The sequence below is a fragment of the Rutidosis leptorrhynchoides genome, chromosome 11, assembly GCF_046630445.1.
Source record: "Rutidosis leptorrhynchoides isolate AG116_Rl617_1_P2 chromosome 11, CSIRO_AGI_Rlap_v1, whole genome shotgun sequence".
Classification (NCBI taxonomy): Eukaryota; Viridiplantae; Streptophyta; class Magnoliopsida; order Asterales; family Asteraceae; genus Rutidosis; species Rutidosis leptorrhynchoides.
In genome coordinates, this window is record NC_092343.1 from 208647978 (window position 1) to 208670403 (window position 22426).

Below are 22426 nucleotides of genomic sequence, written 5' to 3' on the forward strand. Positions count from 1 at the left end.
TCAAATGACGTGTTGCGTACAATCATGGGATCTTATGATTAATCTTCTCGTGTTGTTTACGGGTGATCCTGAACCATATAAAATTGAATTATAAGTACATATATATAAAATATCATGTTAACTTAAAAAGATGTGATTTATTTAATTTTTTCCCAATTATTTTCGTGGCTAAACTAGTCTTGGATATCCGATTTTGTTTCGGTCATAGTTTCTTCGTTACAACTCCATTTTCGTTGATTCAACTTGCCATCTCCTTGGATCGAGTCCCTCTTTAAGACTATGAACTGTAAATACCTTAGTTTGTATTCAAAATCACACGGCATAGGTCAAACTTTAGTGAAACTTATGAAGTTAATCATTTTCCATCATGTAAACAACCTTAAATGATTATTTTTCTAAAAATACTTATACTTTGAGTTAAATCATGAAATTTTTATGTGTTATCATATTCATAGTAAAAATCATTTTTCCAGAAAATAAACCTCCAATTCAAAGTTTAAGATGGTTTTTAATTATCCAACCCAAAACAGCCCCCGGTGGCACTCTGACGTCGTAAAAACAGTTTTTAAGATAATCTTTGAAAAACCAAGTTATACCTTGTTAAATTAGCATATATTTAAGTTATATTACAGGTCTTGGAGTATTTTAAAAGTTAAGTTAGAAGGATCTATTTAGTTTGCAAACAAGTTTGAAAACATTCAAACTATGTTCTTGTTGTTAAAATTTTATACCACAAAATAAGATAGCTATATATATATGAATCGAATAAGGTTATGAACATAGATTCTACCTCAAGTTCCTTGGACAAGGTTGTTGTAAAAGAGGAGTAAGAACCTAGAACCAAAAGGGTGATGGAAGTGGATGAAAGATTGGAAGTAAGTTGGTGTTCTTGGAAGGATTTCTTGAAGTGTTTTTGTAAGGTTTTCTTATGAGGTTTAAGTGTTGTTTTTGAAGCTAAATGATGGGGAAAATGCTTGGAGATGATCAAGTATGAAGTTAAGAGTATTTTGAGAGAGAAATGGAAGTGTAAGTATGAGAAAATGGGGTGAAGAAATGGTGTGCATGCATAAAAACGTTTTTAGGTTATAAAGGAAAAAAAAGATACCTAACTTTGTTTTCTTGCTAAATAATTCATGCTACTTGACAAATGGTTGGTTCCACATGTTTCTTAATCATTTAAGGCTGCTAAGGAGCAGATTTTTATTGGTATATACCAATAGTAAATACATCTAGAAGCTGCGTATGATACGGGTACATATACCCTAGGTATACGTATAGAAATCTTTGAGAAAACGGAACGAGGATTCAAATATAGCTATCTTTTGTAAATATACTTATATTGTTTTATGTATTTAAGTCTTTAAAAGTGATTAAATACATTACTTATACGATATATGTATAAACATTATAGGTCATAAGTATTTAAGTCAAATAACGTTACGTATGGTTATCGTTTTGAAAACTTAAGTTAGTAGTTTCAAAATATACTTATAACTTATTGTTATTAATACAAAATGAGATATTAAAACATTCTTAGGTCATGTTAAATATGTATATATACATATATATACACAAACGTATAATTATCATATATTGTATAGTTCGTGATATCATCGGTCAAACTAGACGGTCAAACGTTGTGTAAAACTCTTTTCGAAAAACATAAGTCTCGACAATTTGGATTGCTTATCATGTTGGTAAGGTTTAATTTATGTAAATATTAATCTTATAAGTATAGAACGATCGAAAAAGTGCGGGTCGTTACATTACCTCCCCGTTAAATAAATTTCGTCCCGAAATTTTAAAATTGTACCTATTTTGCGTCATCGAGAAACAAGTGTGGATACTTTTGTTTCATCTGATCCTCCCGTTCCCACGTAAACTCGGGACCTCTTCGAGCATTCCAACGAACCTTAACGATCGGTATGTTGCTCTGCTTGAGCTGTTTAACTTCACGGTCCATGATTTCGATTGGTTCTTCGACGAATTGTAGTTTCTCGTCGACATGGATTTCTTCAAGAGGAATGGTGAGATCTTCCTTTGCAAGACACTTCTTAAGGTTTGAGACGTGAAAGGTATTATGTACTCCAGCGAGTTGTTGCGGTAACTCGAGTTGATAAGCTACCGGTCCAATGCGTTCGATGATCTTGAACGGGCCTACGTACCTTGGGTTCAATTTACCCCTTTTGCTGAAACGTATTACACCTTTCCATGGTGACACTTTTAACATAACCATGTCCCCAATCTGAAACTCTAATGGTTTCCTTCGGACATCGGCGTAGCTCTTTTGGCGACTACGGGCTGTTTTCAATCTCTCCTTGATTTGTACTATCTTCTCAGTAGTTTCATGGATGATCTCGGGACCAGTTAATTGTCGATCTCCTACTTCATTCCAACAAATAGGAGATCTACGCTTCCTTCCATACAGTGCTTCGAATGGTGCAGCTTTAATGCTCGCATGATAACTATTATTATACGAGAATTCTGCTAATGGTAGATATTTATCCCATCCGTTTCCAAAATCGATCACACATGCCCTGAGCATGTCTTCAAGAGTCTGAATTGTTCTTTCACTCTGCCCGTCGGTTTGCGGATGATATGCGGTACTCATATCCAAACGAGTTCCTAGTGCCTCCTGTAGTGATTGCCAGAACTTTGAGGTAAATCTACTATCACGATCAGATATAATGGAAATAGGTATTCCATGCCTTGAAACAATTTCCTTTATATACAATCGTAATAATTTCTCCATTCTATCCGTTTCCTTTATAGGCAAGAAATGTGCAGATTTGGTAAGACGATCAACAATCACCCAAATGGTGTCGTATCCCCAGGCAGTCTTTGGTAACTTCGTGATGAAATCCATGGTAATACCATCCCATTTCCATTCTGGGATTTCTGGTTGTTGAAGTAACCCTGACGGCTTTTGGTGTTCTGCTTTGACTTTGGAACAAGTTAAACATTCCCCAACATATGTTGCAACGTCTGTCTTCAAATTAGGCCACCAATAATGCGTCTTAAGATCTTGATACATCTTTCCAACTCCAGGATGTATCGAGTATCTTGTCTTATGTGCCTCATTCAATATTAACTTCCTTAATCCACCCAACTTTGGTACCCAAATACGGTTTGCAAAATATCGAATTCCATCTTCCCGTATAACGAGTTGCTTCTCATACTTCTTCATTATTTCATTTCTTATGTTTTCTTTAGTAAGTGCTTCTCGTTGAACTTCTTTGATTTGTGAGTTGAGATTCATGCGAATTTTTATGTTCATCGCTCGTACTCGAATTGGTTCTCGTTCCTTTCTGCTTAATGCGTCAGCCACCACATTCGCTTTCCCGGGATGATAACGAATTTCACAATCATAGTCGTTTATTAACTCGACCCACCTACGTTGCCTCACGTTCAACTGTTTCTGATCAAAAATATGTTGAAGACTTTTATGATCAGTAAACACAATGAATTTAACCCCATACAAGTAGTGTCTCCACATCTTCAATGCAAACACGACTGCTCCCAATTCTAGATCATGCGTCGTATAATTCCGCTCGTGAATCTTCAATTGTCGGGATGCGTATGCAATAACTTTCTTCCGTTGCATAAGAACGCAACCAAAACCTTGTCGCGAAGCGTCACAATATATTTCAAAATCATCGTTCCCTTCAGGTAACGATAAAATAGGCGCCGTAGTCAACTTCTTTTTCAGTAATTGAAATGCACTCTCCTGCTCAGAAGTCCATTCATATTTCTTCCCTTTTTGCATTAACGCTGTCAACGGCTTAGCTATTCGGGAAAAATCTTGAATAAACCTTCTATAATAACCGGCTAAACCCAAAAATTGGCGTATCTGCATTGTTGTCTTAGGAGTCTCCCATTTTTCAATGGCTTCAATTTTTGCTGGATCAACCTGAATTCCTTTGCTACTAACAACGTGGCCAAGAAATTGCACTTCTTTCAACCAAAAAGCACACTTAGAAAATTTAGCATATAGCTGTTCTTTTCTCAACAACTCTAATATCAACCTTAAATGCTGCTCATGCTCTTGCTCACTCTTGGAATAGATAAGAATATCATCAATGAAAACGATAACAAACTTATCTAAATATGGACTACAAACTCGATTCATGAGGTCCATGAATACAGCTGGCGCATTTGTCAACCCAAACGGCATGACCAAAAATTCGTAATGACCATAACGTGTCCGAAAAGCAGTTTTCGGTATATCTTCTTCTTTGACGCGTAATTGATGATAGCCCGATCTTAGGTCAATTTTCGAGTACACACATGATCCTTGGAATTGATCAAATAAGTCGTCAATTCTCGGTAGTGGATACCGATTCTTGATAGTTAACTTATTTAATTCACGATAATCTATACACATTCGGAAAGATCCGTCTTTCTTCTTGACGAATAAAATTGGAGCTCCCCACGGTGAAGTACTTGGTCGTATGAATCCACGATCCAGTAATTCTTTTAACTGACTCTGAAGTTCTTTTAACTCGGACGGTGCAAGTCTATATGGAGCACGGGCAACCGGTGCAGCTCCTGGTACAAGATCTATTTGAAATTCTACAGATCTAAATGGAGGTAATCCCGGCAACTCTTCCGGAAATACTTCAGGAAAATCTCTTGCCACAAGCACGTCATTGATGCACTTCTCTTTTTCTTTCTTTTCGACTTTATTAACATGTGCTAAGATAGCATAGCACCCTTTCTTCAAGCACTTTTGAGCTTTCAAATAACTAATGAGTTTTAGCTTTGAGTTACCCTTCTCTCCATAAATCATTACTGGCGTTTTATTCTTACGAGGAATGCGAATTGCCTTCTTGGCGCACACAACTTCAGCTCCTATTTTGGACATCCAGTCCATGCCGACTATTACATCAAAACTTCCTAATTCTACAGGTATCAAATCAATCTTAAATGTTTCTCCGGCTAAATTTATTTTACAATCACGGCAAATTTTATCGGCTTTAATTAGTTTACCATTAGCTAACTCAATCATGTACTTAGCATCTAGAGGTAATGATGAACAATTCAATTTAGCGTGAAAGTCTCTACACACGTAACTTCTATCAGCACCAGTATCAAATATAATAGATGCGGATAAGTTATTAATGGTAAACGTACCCGTAACAAGCTCCGGGTCTTCACATGCCTCTCTAGCATTAATAACAAATGCTCTCCCACGTGCAGGTCCGATATTCTTCTCTGGATTCGGGCACTGGCTCTTATAGTGACCTTGTTTTCCATACCCAAAACAAGTAATGGTAGCCAAAGCAGTTCTATTTGCATTGGTGGCAAGAGTCTTGGTACCATTTGTATTTGTAACGAGAGCCCTACAATCTTCAGCAAGATGACCCTTTCGATTACATTTGTTGCATACCACATTACAGTAACCAGAGTGATGTTTGTGGCATCGGTTGCATAAAGGATTTTGTCCTTTATAACCAAAGCTTAAACCACTACCCGCACCTTGCGTGTTTTCTTGTTTCTTAAAAGATTGTTGTTGGTTACCCCGATCATAATTTCCATTCCACTTTCTTTTGTTACCTGATACCTTCACATCAGTATTGGATGCTTTCTTATCCAAGATGACCTGATCCATTAGCTCATTTGCCATGGTTATAGCTTCATGAATTGTCTTAGGTTTTGATGCTGTAACATTTGCCTTGACCTTTTTGGGCAAACCATCTTTGTACATTTCAATCTTCCGTTCTTCGGTTGGAACCAATTCAGGACATAGCAAAACTAATTCCATGAATCGCTGATTGTAGTTGGTGATTTCAGTACCAATAACCTTCAGACTTCGTAACTCATCTTCCAACTTCCTAACCTCGTTCCTTGGACAATATTCGTTGATTAACATTGTTTTGAATTCTTCCCACGGAGTATCATAAGCTACATCTCCTCCTACAGCCTTCACATAATTTTTCCACCACGTGAGTGCACTATCTTGTAAAGTGCACGATGCATACTTGGTCATGTCCTTTTCAACACAACCACTGATTTTAAACACAGTCTCCATCTTTTCTATCCACCGGGTTAAACCGATTGGTCCTTCTGTTCCACTGAATGATGAGGGCTTGCAAGCTTGAAAAGTTTTGTAAGTGCACCCCACACGAGGATTTGGGTTAACTGCAGCACCTCTTGCAGCCTCGACCCATAACATTCTGTCGTTCACTCGCTGATTGATGAGTTCCTGGATTTCTTGTTCCGTCATTCGATTCAATCGCGCCATTTCCTAATGAAAGAAAATAATTATTCACATGGATTATTATAGATGTAGTGTGTATTTATAGTACATTATAGCTTGTTAATAATATGAACCAGGTATTATTATAAAAGCCTTTTCTTCTTATTAGCGTTTTATAATTATATCTAGGGTAGTACCTACCCGTTAATGTCCATACTTAATAGCTTAGTACAGAATCAATTACTACCATCTAAATAATACTTAACCATGGAAAATTATTGCATTTCACACTTCACTATTTTACATATGCTTATCTTACATCGAACATTAAGCAAACCACACTAATAATATTATACAAAACATTATATGATCCCATGGTTTAATACGGCAGCGCATCGTTTGGTCTATTTTCTAGGACGTTTAGGTTCAAAGAATCGCTTAACGCTTATCCTGTCTGTCTGCCTATATTTTGGCTGTGGGACTGAAGAACTGGATGCCGGGATAGAACGAATAGGAATAGCGGGAATAGGGGTGGTAGTGTCTAGTGGAGTTGGTGCCACATCATCCTTACTAAACTCGGGATTTGAATTTTCTAATTCATTAGCCTTTCGTTTCTTTCCTAGTTCGAACTCGTCTTTTGTAATTTCCTGTATTTCTTCCTCGGGTTCACTTTCCTCCTCGGGTTCACTTTCCTCCTCGGGTTCACTTTCCTCCTCGGGTTCACTTTCCGGGTTCTCTATAGTCGGTTCATCCGGAATTTGTGAGTCTTCCCCAAAGATATTATTTTCGTCATCGGATAGGTTAATGACTGGAACACCATCTGAAGATTCTGGTTCGGAGTCGCTGAACGTGATGACAAGTTTTGAGCCCGACATCTATCACACAACAACTAACCCATTAGTACTACATAATATTTACATATAAATTTTAACCAACAATGATAAGCAATGGTTTTTAAATCAGACCCGGTCAAAGTCCAGACTTACTAATGTATCCTAACGACTTATCAGTTAGACACACTAATGCAAACCTGGTTCGCTAAGACCACCGCTCTGATACCACATGTCATAACCCGTCCTTAACCATAAGAACGTGTTAGATAACGTATGATTTCATTGCGAGGTATTGACCTCTATATGCGACATTTTTAAAAGAGAAACTGCATATATTATACATTACAAACCATAACCATTATTTTTGTTACAAGCTTTAGACAATAAAAAGATGATTATCGTTTAGCGATAATCTTCGACTTACAAACTTTACATATAATGATAACAACACGATTTCGAGCATATTTTACAACACAAATCCTTGGGTATGCAGTTTTATTTTTGACACAAATATGCGTACGCAAGATCCTGCTCAAATTCAACATAATGCAGCGGAAGCTTTAGTAATCACCTGAGAATAGACATGTTTTAAAAGGTCAACATAAAGTTGGTGAGATATAGGTTTAATGCCGGCAGCAATATATATATATAGACCACAAGATTTCGTATATAAACAGTTTAATAAAAAAATTCTAAGTGGTTGAGCACTTGGTAACCATACTTAACATTTAATCACGTCGCATATTCCCTTTATTATGAAATCTTACTACACCGTACCAAGTGTAGTCACGAAACGAAGTACTGTGCAACCGTTGAATACTGGTCGTCCAGTCCGGTTGGGGTTGTCAGGCCCGATAGATCTATCAACAGGATTCCCATTTACAATACCGCTGTAAATAACAGTTACCAAGCTACAGGGAAGTATGCCAGTGGTACAACTTAACGTAGAATATATTTTTCAGTTACTTGTGTCCATAACGTAAAACATAAAATACATGTATTCTCATCCCGAAATATTTAGAGTTTAAAAGTGGGACTATATACTCACTTTCGTCTTGAAGATATATATATAATTTGACTTGGTCTCCGGTTGATATCACGAACCTATCCATATATAATATATCAATACCTTTTCTTTTTAAACAAACGTCACATATATATACTTGTTATACTTTTAATACTTTGAATAATTCCTTAGTCCGTAGTTAGCAGTTCGTTGTTAGTAATTCAATTTTAATGGTTCATTTTTAGATGTTTAATATACCCGCAATGAAATAAATAAAACCCCCAACGAAATAAATAAAACCCCATCGTATATGTATTGGTCGAGATTAATCTTGACCCACGGTACCGGTGTTGTCAAATGACGTGTTGCGTACATAAAGTACCGGTGTTGTCAAATGACGTGTTGCGTACAATCATGGGATCTTATGATTAATCTTCTCGTGTTGTTTACGGGTGATCCTGAACCATATAAAATTGAATTATAAGTACATATATATAAAATATCATGTTAACTTAAAAAGATGTGATTTATTTAATTTTTTCCCAATTATTTTCGTGGCTAAACTAGTCTTGGATATCCGATTTTGTTTCGGTCATAGTTTCTTCGTTACAACTCCGTTTTCGTTGATTCAACTTGCCATCTCCTTGGATCGAGTCCCTCTTTAAGACTATGAACTGTAAATACCTTAGTTTGTATTCAAAATCACACGGCATAGGTCAAACTTTAGTGAAACTTATGAAGTTAATCATTTTCCATCATGTAAACAACCTTAAATGATTATTTTTCTAAAAATACTTATACTTTGAGTTAAATCATGAAATTTTTATGTGTTATCATATTCATAGTAAAAATCATTTTTCCAGAAAATAAACCTCCAATTCAAAGTTTAAGATGGTTTTTAATTATCCAACCCAAAACAGCCCCCGGTGGCACTCCGACGTCGTAAAAACAGTTTTTAAGATAATCTTTGAAAAACCAAGTTATACCTTGTTAAATTAGCATATATTTAAGTTATATTACAGGTCTTGGAGTATTTTAAAAGTTAAGTTAGAAGGATCTATTTAGTTTGCAAACAAGTTTGAAAACATTCAAACTATGTTCTTGTTGTTAAAATTTTATACCACAAAATAAGATAGCTATATATATATGAATCGAATAAGGTTATGAACATAGATTCTACCTCAAGTTCCTTGGACAAGGTTGTTGTAAAAGAGGAGTAAGAACCTAGAACCAAAAGGGTGATGGAAGTGGATGAAAGATTGGAAGTAAGTTGGTGTTCTTGGAAGGATTTCTTGAAGTGTTTTTGTAAGGTTTTCTTATGAGGTTTAAGTGTTGTTTTTGAAGCTAAATGATGGGGAAAATGCTTGGAGATGATCAAGTATGAAGTTAAGAGTATTTTGAGAGAGAAATGGAAGTGTAAGTATGAGAAAATGGGGTGAAGAAATGGTGTGCATGCATAAAAACGTTTTTAGGTTATAAAGGAAAAAAAAGATACCTAACTTTGTTTTCTTGCTAAATAATTCATGCTACTTGACAAATGGTTGGTTCCACATGTTTCTTAATCATTTAAGGCTGCTAAGGAGCAGATTTTTATTGGTATATACCAATAGTAAATACATCTAGAAGCTGCGTATGATACGGGTACATATACCCTAGGTATACGTATAGAAATCTTTGAGAAAACGGAACGAGGATTCAAATATAGCTATCTTTTGTAAATATACTTATATTGTTTTATGTATTTAAGTCTTTAAAAGTGATTAAATACATTACTTATACGATATATGTATAAACATTAGAGGTCATAAGTATTTAAGTCAAATAACGTTACGTATGGTTATCGTTTTGAAAACTTAAGTTAGTAGTTTCAAAATATACTTATAACTTATTGTTATTAATACAAAATGAGATATTAAAACATTCTTAGGTCATGTTAAATATGTATATATACATATATATACACAAACGTATAATTATCATATATTGTGTAGTTCGTGATATCATCGGTCAAACTAGACGGTCAAACGTTGTGTAAAACTCTTTTCGAAAAACATAAGTCTCGACAATTTGGATTGCTTATCATGTTGGTAAGGTTTAATTTATGTAAATATTAATCTTATAAGTATAGAACGATCGAAAAAGTGCGGGTCGTTACACCGGGTCATTGTTACAACTTAAGGACTTCGAGGGTTGACGATACATATAAAGTTCATCGGGGTTGGAATTAGATTTCTCTATTTTTATGCCCTTTCCCTTATTATTTTCTTTTGCCTTTTTAAATTCAGTTGGGGTAATTTCTATAACATCATCGGAATTCTCGTCGGAATCCTATTCATCGGAGAATTGGTAATCCTCCCAATATTTTGCTTCCTTGGCGGAAACACCATTGACCATAATTAACCTTGGTCGGTTGGTTGAGGATTTTCTTTTACTTAACCGTTTTATTATTTCCCCCACCAGTTCTATTTCTTCATCCGGTTCTGATTCTTCTTCCGGTTCCGATTCTTCTTCCGGTTCCGACTCTTCTTCCGGTTCCTCTTCGGGAACTTGTGAATCAGTCCACGAATCATTCCAATTTACATTTGACTCTTCATTATTATTAGGTGAGTCAATGGGACTTGTTCTAGAGGTAGACATCTATCACATAATATCAAACGCGTTAAGAGATTAATATATCACATAATATTCACATGTTAAAAATATATAGTTTCCAACAAAATTTGTTAAGCAATCATTTTTCAAGTAAACACGGTCGAAGTACAGACTCACTAATGCATCCTAACAAACTCGATAAGACACACTAATGCAATATTCTAGTTCTCTAAGACCAACGCTCGGATACCAACTGAAATGTCCCGTTCTTATTGATTAAAAACGTTCCATATTAATTGATTTCGTTGCGAGGTTTTGACCTCTATATGAGACGTTTTTCAAAGACTGCATTCATTTTAAAACAAACCATAACCTTTGTTTCATCAATAAAGGTTTAAAAAGCTTTACGTAGATTATAAATAATGATAATCTAAAATATCATGTTTACACACGACCATTACATAATGGTTTACAATACAAATATGTTACAACAAAATAAGTTTCTTGAATGCAGTTTTTACACAATATCATACAAGCATGGACTCCAAATCTCGTCCTTATTTAAGTATGCGACAGCGGAAGCTCTTAATAATCACCTGAGAATAAACATGCTTAAAACGTCAACAAAAATGTTGGTGAGTTATAGGTTTAACCTATATATATCAAATCATAATAATAGACCACAAGATTTCATATTTCAATACACATCCCATACATAGAGATAAAAATCATTCATATGGTGAACACCTGGTAACCGACATTAACAAGATGCATATATAAGAATATCCCCATCATTCCGGGACACCCTTCGGATATGATATAAATTTCGAAGTACTAAAGTATCCGGTACTTTGGATGGGGTTTGTTAGGCCCAATAGATCTATCTTTAGGATTCGCGTCAATTAGGGTGTCTGTTCCCTAATTCTTAGATTACTAGACTTAATAAAAAGGAGCATATTCGATTTCGATAATTCAACCATAGAATGTAGTTTCACGTACTTGTGTCTATTTTGTAAATCATTTATAAAACCTGCATGTATTCTCATCCCAAAAATATTAGATTTTAAAAGTGGGACTATAACTCACTTTCACAGATTTTTACTTCGTCGGGAAGTAAGACTTGGCCACTGGTTGATTCACGAACCTATAACAATATATACATATATATCAAAGTATGTTCAAAATACATTTACAACACTTTTAATATATTTTGATGTTTTAAGTTTATTAAGTCAGCTGTCCTCGTTAGTAACCTACAACTAGTTGTCCACAGTTAGATGTACAGAAATAAGTCGATAAATATTATCTTGGATCAATCCACGACCCAGTGTATATGCATCTCAGTATTGATCACAACTCAAACTATATATATTTTGGAATCAACCTCAACCCTGTATAGCTAACTCCAACATTCACATATAGAGTGTCTATGGTTGTTCCGAAATATATATAGATGTGTCGACATGATAGGTCGAAACATTGTATACGTGTCTATGGTATCTCAAGATTACATAATATATAATACAAGTTGATTAAGTTATGGTTGGAATAGATTTGTTACCAATTTTCACGTAGCTAAAATGAGAAAAATTATCCAATCTTGTTTTACCCATAACTTCTTCATTTTAAATCCGTTTTGAGTGAATCAAATTGCTATGGTTTCATATTAAACTCTATTTTATGAATCTAAACAGAAAAAGTTACAAGCCGTTTTTGTAAAGGTAGTCATTTCAGTCGAAAGAACGACGTCTAGATGACCATTTTAGAAAACATACTTCCACTTTGAGTTTAACCATAATTTTTGGATATAGTTTCATGTTCATAATAAAAATCATTTTCTCAGAATAACAAGTTTTAAAATCAAAGTTTATCATAGTTTTTAATTAACTAACCCAAAACAGCCCGCGGTGTTACTACGACGGCGTAAATCCGGTTTTACGGTGTTTTTCGTGTTTCCAGGTTTTAAATCATTAAGTTAGCATATCATATAGATATAGAACATGTGTTTAGTTGATTTTAAAAGTCAAGTTAGAAGGATTAACTTTTGTTTGCGAACAAGTTTAGAATTAACTAAACTATGTTCTAGTGATTACAAGTTTAAACCTTCGAATAAGATAGTTTTATATGTATGAATCGAATGATGTTATGAACATCATTAATACCTTAAGTTCCTTGAATAAACCTACTGGAAAAGAGAAAAATAGATCTAGCTTCAATGGATCCTTGGATGGCTCGAAGTTCTTGAAGCAGAATCATGACACGAAAACAAGTTCAAGTAAGATCATCACTTGAAATAAGATTGTTATAGTTATAGAAATTGAACCAAAGTTTGAATATGATTATTACCTTGTATTAGAATGATAACCTACTATAAGAAACAAAGAATTTTTTGAGGTTGGATGATCACCTTACAAGATTGGAAGTGAGCTAGCAAACTTGAAAGTATTCTTGATTTTATGTAACTAGAACTTGTAGAATTTATGAAGAACACTTAGAACTTGAAGATAGAACTTGAGAGAGATCAATTAGATGAAGAAAATTGAAGAATGAAAGTGTTTGTAGGTGTTTTTGGTCGTTGGTGTATGGATTAGATATAAAGGATATGTAATTTTGTTTTCATGTAAATAAGTCATGAATGATTACTCATATTTTTGTAATTTTATGAGATATTTCATGCTAGTTGCCAAATGATGGTTCCCACATGTGTTAAGTGACTCACATGGGCTGCTAAGAGCTAATCATTGGAGTGTATATACTAATAGTACATACATCTAAAAGCTGTGTATTGTACGAGTACGAATACGGGTGCATACGAGTAGAATTGTTGATGAAACTGAACGAGGATGTAATTGTAAGCATTTTTGTTAAGTAGAAGTATTTTGATAAGTGTATTGAAGTCTTTCAAAAGTGTATAAATACATATTAAAACACTACATGTATATACATTTTAACTGAGTCGTTAAGTCATCGTTAGTCGTTACATGTAAGTGTTGTTTTAAAACCTTTAGGTTAACGATCTTGTTAAATGTTGTTAACCCAATGTTTATAATATCAAATGAGATTTTAAATTATTATATTATCATGATATTATCATGTATGAATATCTCTTAATATGATATATATACATTAAATGTCTTTACAACGATAATCGTTACATATATGTCTCGTTTAAAAATCATTAAGTTAGTAGTCTTGTTTTTACATATGTAGTTCATTGTTAATATACTTAATGATATGTTTACTTATCATAGTATCATGTTAACTATATATATATATCCATATATATGTCATCATATAGTTTTTACAAGTTTTAACGTTCGTGAATCACCGGTCAACTTGGGTGGTCAATTGTCTATATGAAACATATTTCAATTAATCAAGTCTTAACAAGTTTGATTGCTTAACATGTTGGAAATATTTAATCATGTAAATATCAATCTCAATTAATATATATAAACATGGAAAAGTTCGGGTCACTACAACCATGGTAACTCGTGTGGCACTCTGGCAGCCCATGTGCCAGCCCGTGTGGATTGGTTGTTTCCGGTTCGAACCTTGATTTTCGAGGTCGTAACTTAGTCTTCACCGTTTTCGCTATAGATTCTCTGTTTTAAGCCAGTTTTATTCGATTCTTCTTGCATTGCCTTCGTAATTATTTGATCTACAAAATAAATCAAATAAATGCTTAATTCTTCGATAAAGTTCGTAACTTTATTGATTTTGGGCTTAATATCGGAAGTAAAAACGTGACTTTTTTGAAAGGACCCGTCCTAATCCATCTGGACGAAGTCACCAACATCTGGTTCCATTGCGATGATCGACTCCAAATAATGTCTTTAAAATGAGCAAATGCACAGCGGAATGTTTCTTTCATACCTGAGAATAAACATGCTTTCAAGTGTCAACCAAAAGGTTGGTGAGTTCATAGGTTTATCATAAAACAATAGAATTCATCATTTTGAGAGACCACAAGATTTAAATCCTGCATGGTACAAATGGGCCCGAATCCTATACCCACCTGTAATGTACATGCGATATCTTTTAAATACAGTACACCTTTCTCGTGTACGAAATCATCTTTCATAAATCTTAGTAACCGTACACATATCTCGTGCACAAAAATAACATACACATAACCTGTGTATAAAAATCATTCTCTCGATATATAACATTCACATCAATTGGTGACAATTATCATGTCCACATAATTCAACGGTGGCAATTATCATGTCCACATAATTTAACGGTGGCAATTATCATGTCCACATAATTTAATAATAATCCGCAGAACTTCTGTCTGCATAATAATTCATTCGAGGAATGTTTTGCTTGTGTCTATCTCGTCAAACATTTATAAAAGCATTTCATGTATTCGCAGTTCAAAATGTATTTCAAAAGCATTTAATAAAACAGTTGTAAAAACAGCGCATGTATTCTCAGTCCCAAAAATGTAAAGAGTAAAAGGGAGCAAATGAAACTCACCTAATGTATTTTGTAGTAAAAATACATATGACTATATTGAACAATGCAGGGTTGGCTTCGGATTCACGAACCTATATCATTCATATATGTATTAACACATATAATGGTAATCAAATAAGTTTATATAACTTCTTATATTAATCATCTATTAACTATATTCATTTATAAATTTTTAATACTTAGAATTATATATATATGTATTCATATATTAGATTTAAAATATATGTTAAGTCATTTATTTTAAATATCCTATTTTGATTTTTGATGTTTAGAAATATTATCTCATGTATTAAACTTAATATATATTTATTTTCAATATTTGAAGTAAGTACTTAATATTAATTTAAAAAAATATAGATTATCAATGTTAATATATTAAATAAAAATATTTCTATGTTAGTAATAATAGTATTCATAAAATAATGATATTAGTATTAATATTAATATTAATAGTTGTAATAATAATTGATGTGTTAATATAAAGATTCTAATAATAATATTGTTAGTTTTTAATGATAACAAATTAACAATTTTAGTAAGAATGATGATAATGATGATAATAATAATAATAATAATAATAGTAATAATAATAATAATAATAATATTAACAATAAGAATATTAATATTAATAAAATAGAATACTACCTTATAAGCTTTTAAAAATAAAAATGTCGTTGCCCGGGTTCGAACCCGCGACCTCTCGCTAACCTCTAAACACCCAAACCACTCCACTATCGGCTTCATTTCTGAATTAACTCACAGAAGTAAATATATATGCCATATACCCATCTCGATTTTCTTCTTCTTCATAAATTTGATCGAGCAAAAAAAAATATAATGCTTCTCTATACCGAGTTCGGCCCAACAACAGCAGTGCACGGCCCATCTTAGAAAAATGAGTATATTATCCCAACCTTCACACTAGATTCGGCCTACAAACAAAACCCATTTAATTGTTTGGATGACACATTGAAACGTATACAGATTTGGTTTAAAAAAAATTAGTAAGGATGCAAGTTGCAATAACCATGTGACTACTCCCAACATCATTATCATCATCGTCTTATGTCATCATCATCATCATCGTTGGTTAAAGAAACATCATTTATTACTAATGTTTATGCTCACCATCTATCATATTCCTCGTTGTTTAACCGAAACACGAGTAAGGAAGCAGCGGTAATAGTGGTAGAGATTCCTTAGGTGTCGATTAAATAAGAAGATAAAGGGAATAGAAACAGAATAATAGCAGTTGTAGCTCGAACAGCAATTTATGGTAGCAGCAGTTTGCGGGGTTTTAAGCTGCAGAAACACACAACAACAGTGGTGGTTGAGTGGTGATTTGCAGTGGGTTTTTTGGACAGGAACCAGAAAAGAAGTCGATGGCCTTGCAGGCCGTAGCCCAGATTTGCTTGAAGCCCAACAGAAAAGGTTGTTGAATCCAGGCCCAACTATGAAAATGAAAATCATGACAGCCCAATGAAGTGCATAAGTTCCGTTTCATTGCTGTTGTGTTTACAAATTGCGGTACCGAAATATCTTCACAACTTTATCATTAATTATCATGTGGGGTTTGTATCAAGTGGAGTTGGTATGATTTATGTAAATGATTCCACTTGCCTAATTTTTTGAGAAATTTAATAAAGCATGACATAGTAATATTCCATACATAATCAAATCCTTAACTGTGAATGTATTCCATCTGTTTCATCACCTCAACTTGCTCGACCCATATTCCCATTTATCTTGCAATTGGTGCTTGCTCATGGCGGTTTAAATAAAAAAATAACTGCAGCGAATGGAGACAGTAACAGTTACCTAGCAGCAGAAATAGTAATATTACAATGGTGTTGGTTCGATGGTTGAAACATGAAACAGACGTGGCAGTAGTAATCAACAAGAAGTGATTCGAATTTTCTTGGGTGAGAAGCTGATCGGAGCAGGAATTAGTAGTAGGTGACGGGTTGTTGGTGTTCGAAGAACATAAACTGTATAGTAGCAGTTTTGAAAACGTAAATCAGTGGCAGCAATAGAAGTATTCGAACAAGGATCATGAACATCCAGCAGCTCACGATGGTTGTTTTTGGGTTCGGTTCCAGGTCTTGCTCAAATGAAAGCAAGTAATTAAAGAAAGAAAAATGAATGACTTATGTGATGCAAGTTTTCTTTTAAGTTTTTCTTTTTAAGATTCACTAGTGGTGCATGTATCATATATAATACCATAAGTCAAAAGAAAAAAAGAAAGACAACAAAAAGAACGGAAGAATTTTAGCTGTATATGGGATAGTGGGTGATATAGTGCAAAAAGAATGATTTACACTGTATTAATAATTGATCAAAATTATTTGTAGGGTTCTTGATAGTTGATAACATCACGGGCAAAACAGAAAAAAACAGAATCAATAATTATATCAGTTTGTGATACATATCTCATTACGTAAATATTTACTTTTATATTTTATATTTAATTTAAATAATAAATAAATATCAATAATAATAATACTTTTATTATCATTAATAATAATAATAATAATAATACAAATAGCAAAGATAATGATAATAATAAGAATACTAAATTTAATGATAATTACTGATAATAGTAATAATAACTATAAAGATGATACATGATAATAAATGGTATTATTTTTATAATAATAATAATAATGATGATAACTATAATAACAATAATAATAACTAACAATATTTACATTACAACTAGATTATAATTATTATTTTTTATACTAGTATTTATAACTATATCAATAATAATGATAATAATATTAATAATACTAATATTGATATTAATATTAATAATAATGGAAGTAGTATCAATAATATTAGTGTTAATACAATACTATATTTTAACTTGTAATCGTATATCATTTCAAATAATATTTCCAATTACTATATATATATATATATATATATATATATATATATATATATATATATATATATATATATATATATATATACATTTAAATATATATGTATCTATTTACAAATAGTTGTTCGTGAATCATCGAGAACAGTCGAAGGTCAAATGAATATATGAAACAGTTCAAAAATTTTAGTATTTATAACTATATCAATAATAATGATAATAATATTAATAATGCTAATATTGATATTAATATTAATAATAATGGAAGTAGTATCAATAATATTAGTGTTAATACAATACTATATTTTAACTTGTAATCGTATATCATTTCAAATAATATTTTCAATTATTATATATATTTATATATATATATATATATATATATATATATATATATATATATATATATATATATATATATATATATATATATATATATATACATACATTTAAATATATATGTATCTATTTACAAATAGTTGTTCGTGAATCATCGAGAACGGTCGAAGGTCAAATGAATATATGAAACAGTTCAAAAATTTTGAGACTAAACCTAACAGACCTTGCTTATTGTGTCGAAATCATATTAAGATCAAGTTTAAATTTAGTCGAAAATTTCCAGGTCGTCACATTTTTGACCAATATCAAAGCGCATATATTGCAATAACGTCAACATCATATAAACAAGGGTACTGTTTACAAATAGTTTCTAAAAAGATTTTGGTAACTTAACTATGCACATCAGAATCATTTAAGGGGCCATAGAATAATCACAGAAACGAATTGTGAAGAAGAAGGCAAGATCATATGAACCGAGAGGTAAAATATTAGAATTAGGTTTCAAAAAATATATAAATAGTAAATGAATTTAAAGAGGCGGTTAAATTTGGGGATCATTAAATCAACCATACACGTGGATGGTTCAGATGAAAAGATAACAAATATTTTCAACCAGTTTTTGAAATATAGTGCTTATTTTATTTGAATTCAAAATTATTTAATTCAAAATTGAAACAATTTTAGTTGACTAATCAACCGCCAAAAGTCATTATTGAAAGTCAAATCGGTTCAGTAAATGGCAACGACAGCAGAGATATTTTCCCAAAGGCAAAAAAACTTTATTTCTTTTTTATAAGTTTAATGTCTTTGTTTTTACAAAACAAAGACATCAAACTGTGAGGATTTAATGGTGCGTCCTATGATCTACACGCACAAAAGATCATTTCTAGACGAAAAAAGACACTTAAAGGACATGAAAATAGCATTAAAGGCATTTTTTTTACAGTTATTCGTTTAGCGTCTTCAGGCCAGAAGAATGTATTAAAAAAGCAAACAAGTCGACCAACGTTATGCGTAAGTCCTGAAGACTGCTTTTTATGCTTAAGCCCTAAAAAGAACACGTGAGCAGCACACATGCCACGTCAGCGTAAAGCACGATGTCGATTACGCATTTTTCGCATAAATCAATCAATAGCAGTGTGACACGTGTCTCCGAACATTACGGAGCACTCATGCCTATAAATATGCCACCTAGGCCATCACTTTTCAGATAACTTTGACTTGTGGCAGATAACACATTTTCTCCCTTACACAGTACTTTCTCACTCTAGAACCTAAAGACTTAGCCACAAAGTGCTAGACGGACCAAATCATAATTTTGCTCAGCAAAGATTGATAAGTCACCCCACTATTTTAGACTGTGATCCAGGTCTGCAGGGATCCGTCCTAAGGGTAAACATCAATCGGCAATTCATCACTAGGTTGTTGTAGATATATATCGATAGTTGTTAGCGGATGGCCGAAAATAAATATTAACATATTATGCGTGTCTGAATTTTTTATTGAAAGCTCCTTACAACTGTTATTAAAAAAAAATTTAATCGAAGAATATAACAATTCTTGTAATTTTGGTTTGCCCACATACACCTAAATTTGTGGATCTAATCAAAAGGGGCAGTCGATTTGCGTATTGTGAGAATTTTTATTTTCTAGGTATAATTTTTTAATTTTTAAGTCAAACTTACAATTTAATACTCCGTATTTTATAGAAAAGGAGTAAAGTGAAAGAAAAGTTCAAAATTGAAGGTCTGCTAGTATAATTGCGAAGAAAGCAACAAATGATACAAATGGCCTCCATAACGAATTCTAGTTTCTTGTAAAAGTCCCTAAATTCTTAGCTTACAATTTATCCATTTTTTTACTACTCAACCCATATCATTTAAAAATATTTCGGTTACTATTTGGGTTAGTCATAGAAGTGTCTATTTCGTGTTCTAACTAATAAAAAGAATCATATAGATCAATAGTCCGTATGATATTTGTTGGGAAGGCGGAGTATTTTAAAACTCTGTATACATACAAAGTGGACATTTAAATTGAGATGAAAAGTATAAACGGAGTATTATGTTAGTACATATTTATTATCGTGTATCAGCCGAACATGAGAATTTCTATTAGGAGCGCCAATGAAATAAAAGGCTTAGTGGTGACAGTTAAGTGAAGCTCAATAATGCAAAAAAAGTTTTGGCCCATAAAAAATATAAAAATTACACTAGATCCCACAAAATTGAGATGGCCAAGGCCCTCGTGAGTCTTCACTACCATCCGCCGCTGATATCAGCCAATATAATTAATTGCTAAATAGTATTAACAGAACAATATATTATACATCTTCTATTTGGTGGTCAAATTGCCCTCTCCCCATTGGTTGAAAACTCACCCACCATATATTTTTTTTTCTTTTGATTTATAATAGGTTTAATGTATTTTTTTTTTAATTATTTTCGCCTATGTGGGCTGGTTTCCAGCAGAAAACCCTTTAAAAAGGCTAAGGTGCTCAAATGGGCTTACAGGAGTGCTGGCCCAACAACTGTATGCTTGGCCCAACAGGATGTTTACACCAATGTGTGATAAATAAAAATAAAAAAAGGGTACTGTAAACGTTTTTTTCTCTCTTTAGGAGACATCTCTGCATTCACCCATACCTTCTCCCTTACTGCCTTACCTTGAACCTCACCTCCTTTATTCAGTCATGACCCTGATATTTCTTCTCTACATTTTTTTTTCATTATCAAACCTAATTTCATCAGATTTCATCCATCGTCATCGTCAATGGTTCATCCTAACCTTTTATATTTTTTAATTTCTCATTTTGATCTTTTTTTTTTTGGTTTGTCGTAGAAGATAGATAATTAGGGTTCATCCCTTAGCAACTAAGATTCATAAGAAAGAAAGTATCGTCAAAAATGAATTTAATGTATAGTCGAGCAGTCAAGTGTGGATTAGCTTTTGCATTTGTATTAGTTAAGCGCCTCGTCAATTATACAGTAGAATTTTTTTTTTAAAAGTTGCTTGGTATTATGAAATTTCTTTTAATATATGGTTTTTATTTATGTTATTGCAGATGACAGAGATGCTTTAAACTCTGCTCTTGATGAGGAAATGGGTGCTGATCCTAATGTTTTTGTGATGGGCGAAGAGGTAAATTGTTCTTTTAAAGCTAAGAACTTTTTTATATCCTTTGTGCTCACCTTTTTTTTTTTTTTTTTTTTTTTTTTTTTTTTTTTTTTTTTTTTGGTCAGGTTGGAGAATACCAAGGTACATACAAGGTTAGAATTTTTATGCTTCATTTTTTTCTTTTTCACATAGCAAATACCCTATATCTTTTCTCTGTTTTGGTCTGTATAGTCATTTTTTTTTTACTCTGTTTTGCTTTGCTATAGATCACCAAGGGATTATTGGACAAATACGGTCCTGAAAGGGTTGTTGATACCCCAATCACTGAGGTTTGACAGTGTTTTTTTACCAATTTGAGTGGATACTTTAACCTTTTTTGAGGTTCTAAACTTTGAATTCCCAATTTCGTTTGCCACATCGTTATTTTCTTTTTTTGAAGTCAGAGTTCATGAGGTTCTTATGAAAAGAAAAAAATGTTATTACATGTATGTTTCGAACATTTATTATTGTTTCTTTTCATCTCATAAAATATCGTGAGTATAGAATTGTATGAAAATTTGTATATAAGTAGTTAAAAAGTTACATAATAATCATAATTTGAACGTACGTGTTTTCTAGGATTTTTACCTTATTTGGTGGATTTGGTTGCGCGATGTGTGTATTCCTCATGTATGGCATGTTTGGCAATTTGATTTTTTTATTATTGTACATGTTTGCTTATTTACCTTATTGTACCTGTTTTTTTATTATGATAGTTAAAAATTTTTTGAAACTAGGTTTTGTTTTGATTTTGTTGAAATAAGGGACTGTTAAAAATTCTCGTCTCCATTTTGTTGTTGCAGGTTATAATACCAGTTTATCATTTGATTTGCTTCAAGTAAGTTATGTTGTTTAGTTTTTCTGAATCATCTCCTTCTTTAGTGTTCGTTGAAAAATTATAGATAAAGAGGAGGTATAACCATATTTTTCATAGA

At 32.7% G+C, this 22426-nt stretch overlaps 1 long non-coding RNA gene across 1 annotated transcript; it reads right to left on the reverse strand.

Moving 5' to 3' along the window:
* Positions 1 to 14117: 14117 nt before the first annotated feature.
* LOC139877440 (uncharacterized) lies at positions 14118 to 16542 on the reverse strand. The gene is made up of 3 exons (XR_011768586.1): positions 15758 to 16542; positions 15113 to 15183; positions 14118 to 14506 (listed from the first exon to the last, which is right to left on the reverse strand). It is a non-coding gene; the product is annotated as an uncharacterized lncRNA (long non-coding RNA).
* Positions 16543 to 22426: the final 5884 nt, after the last annotated feature.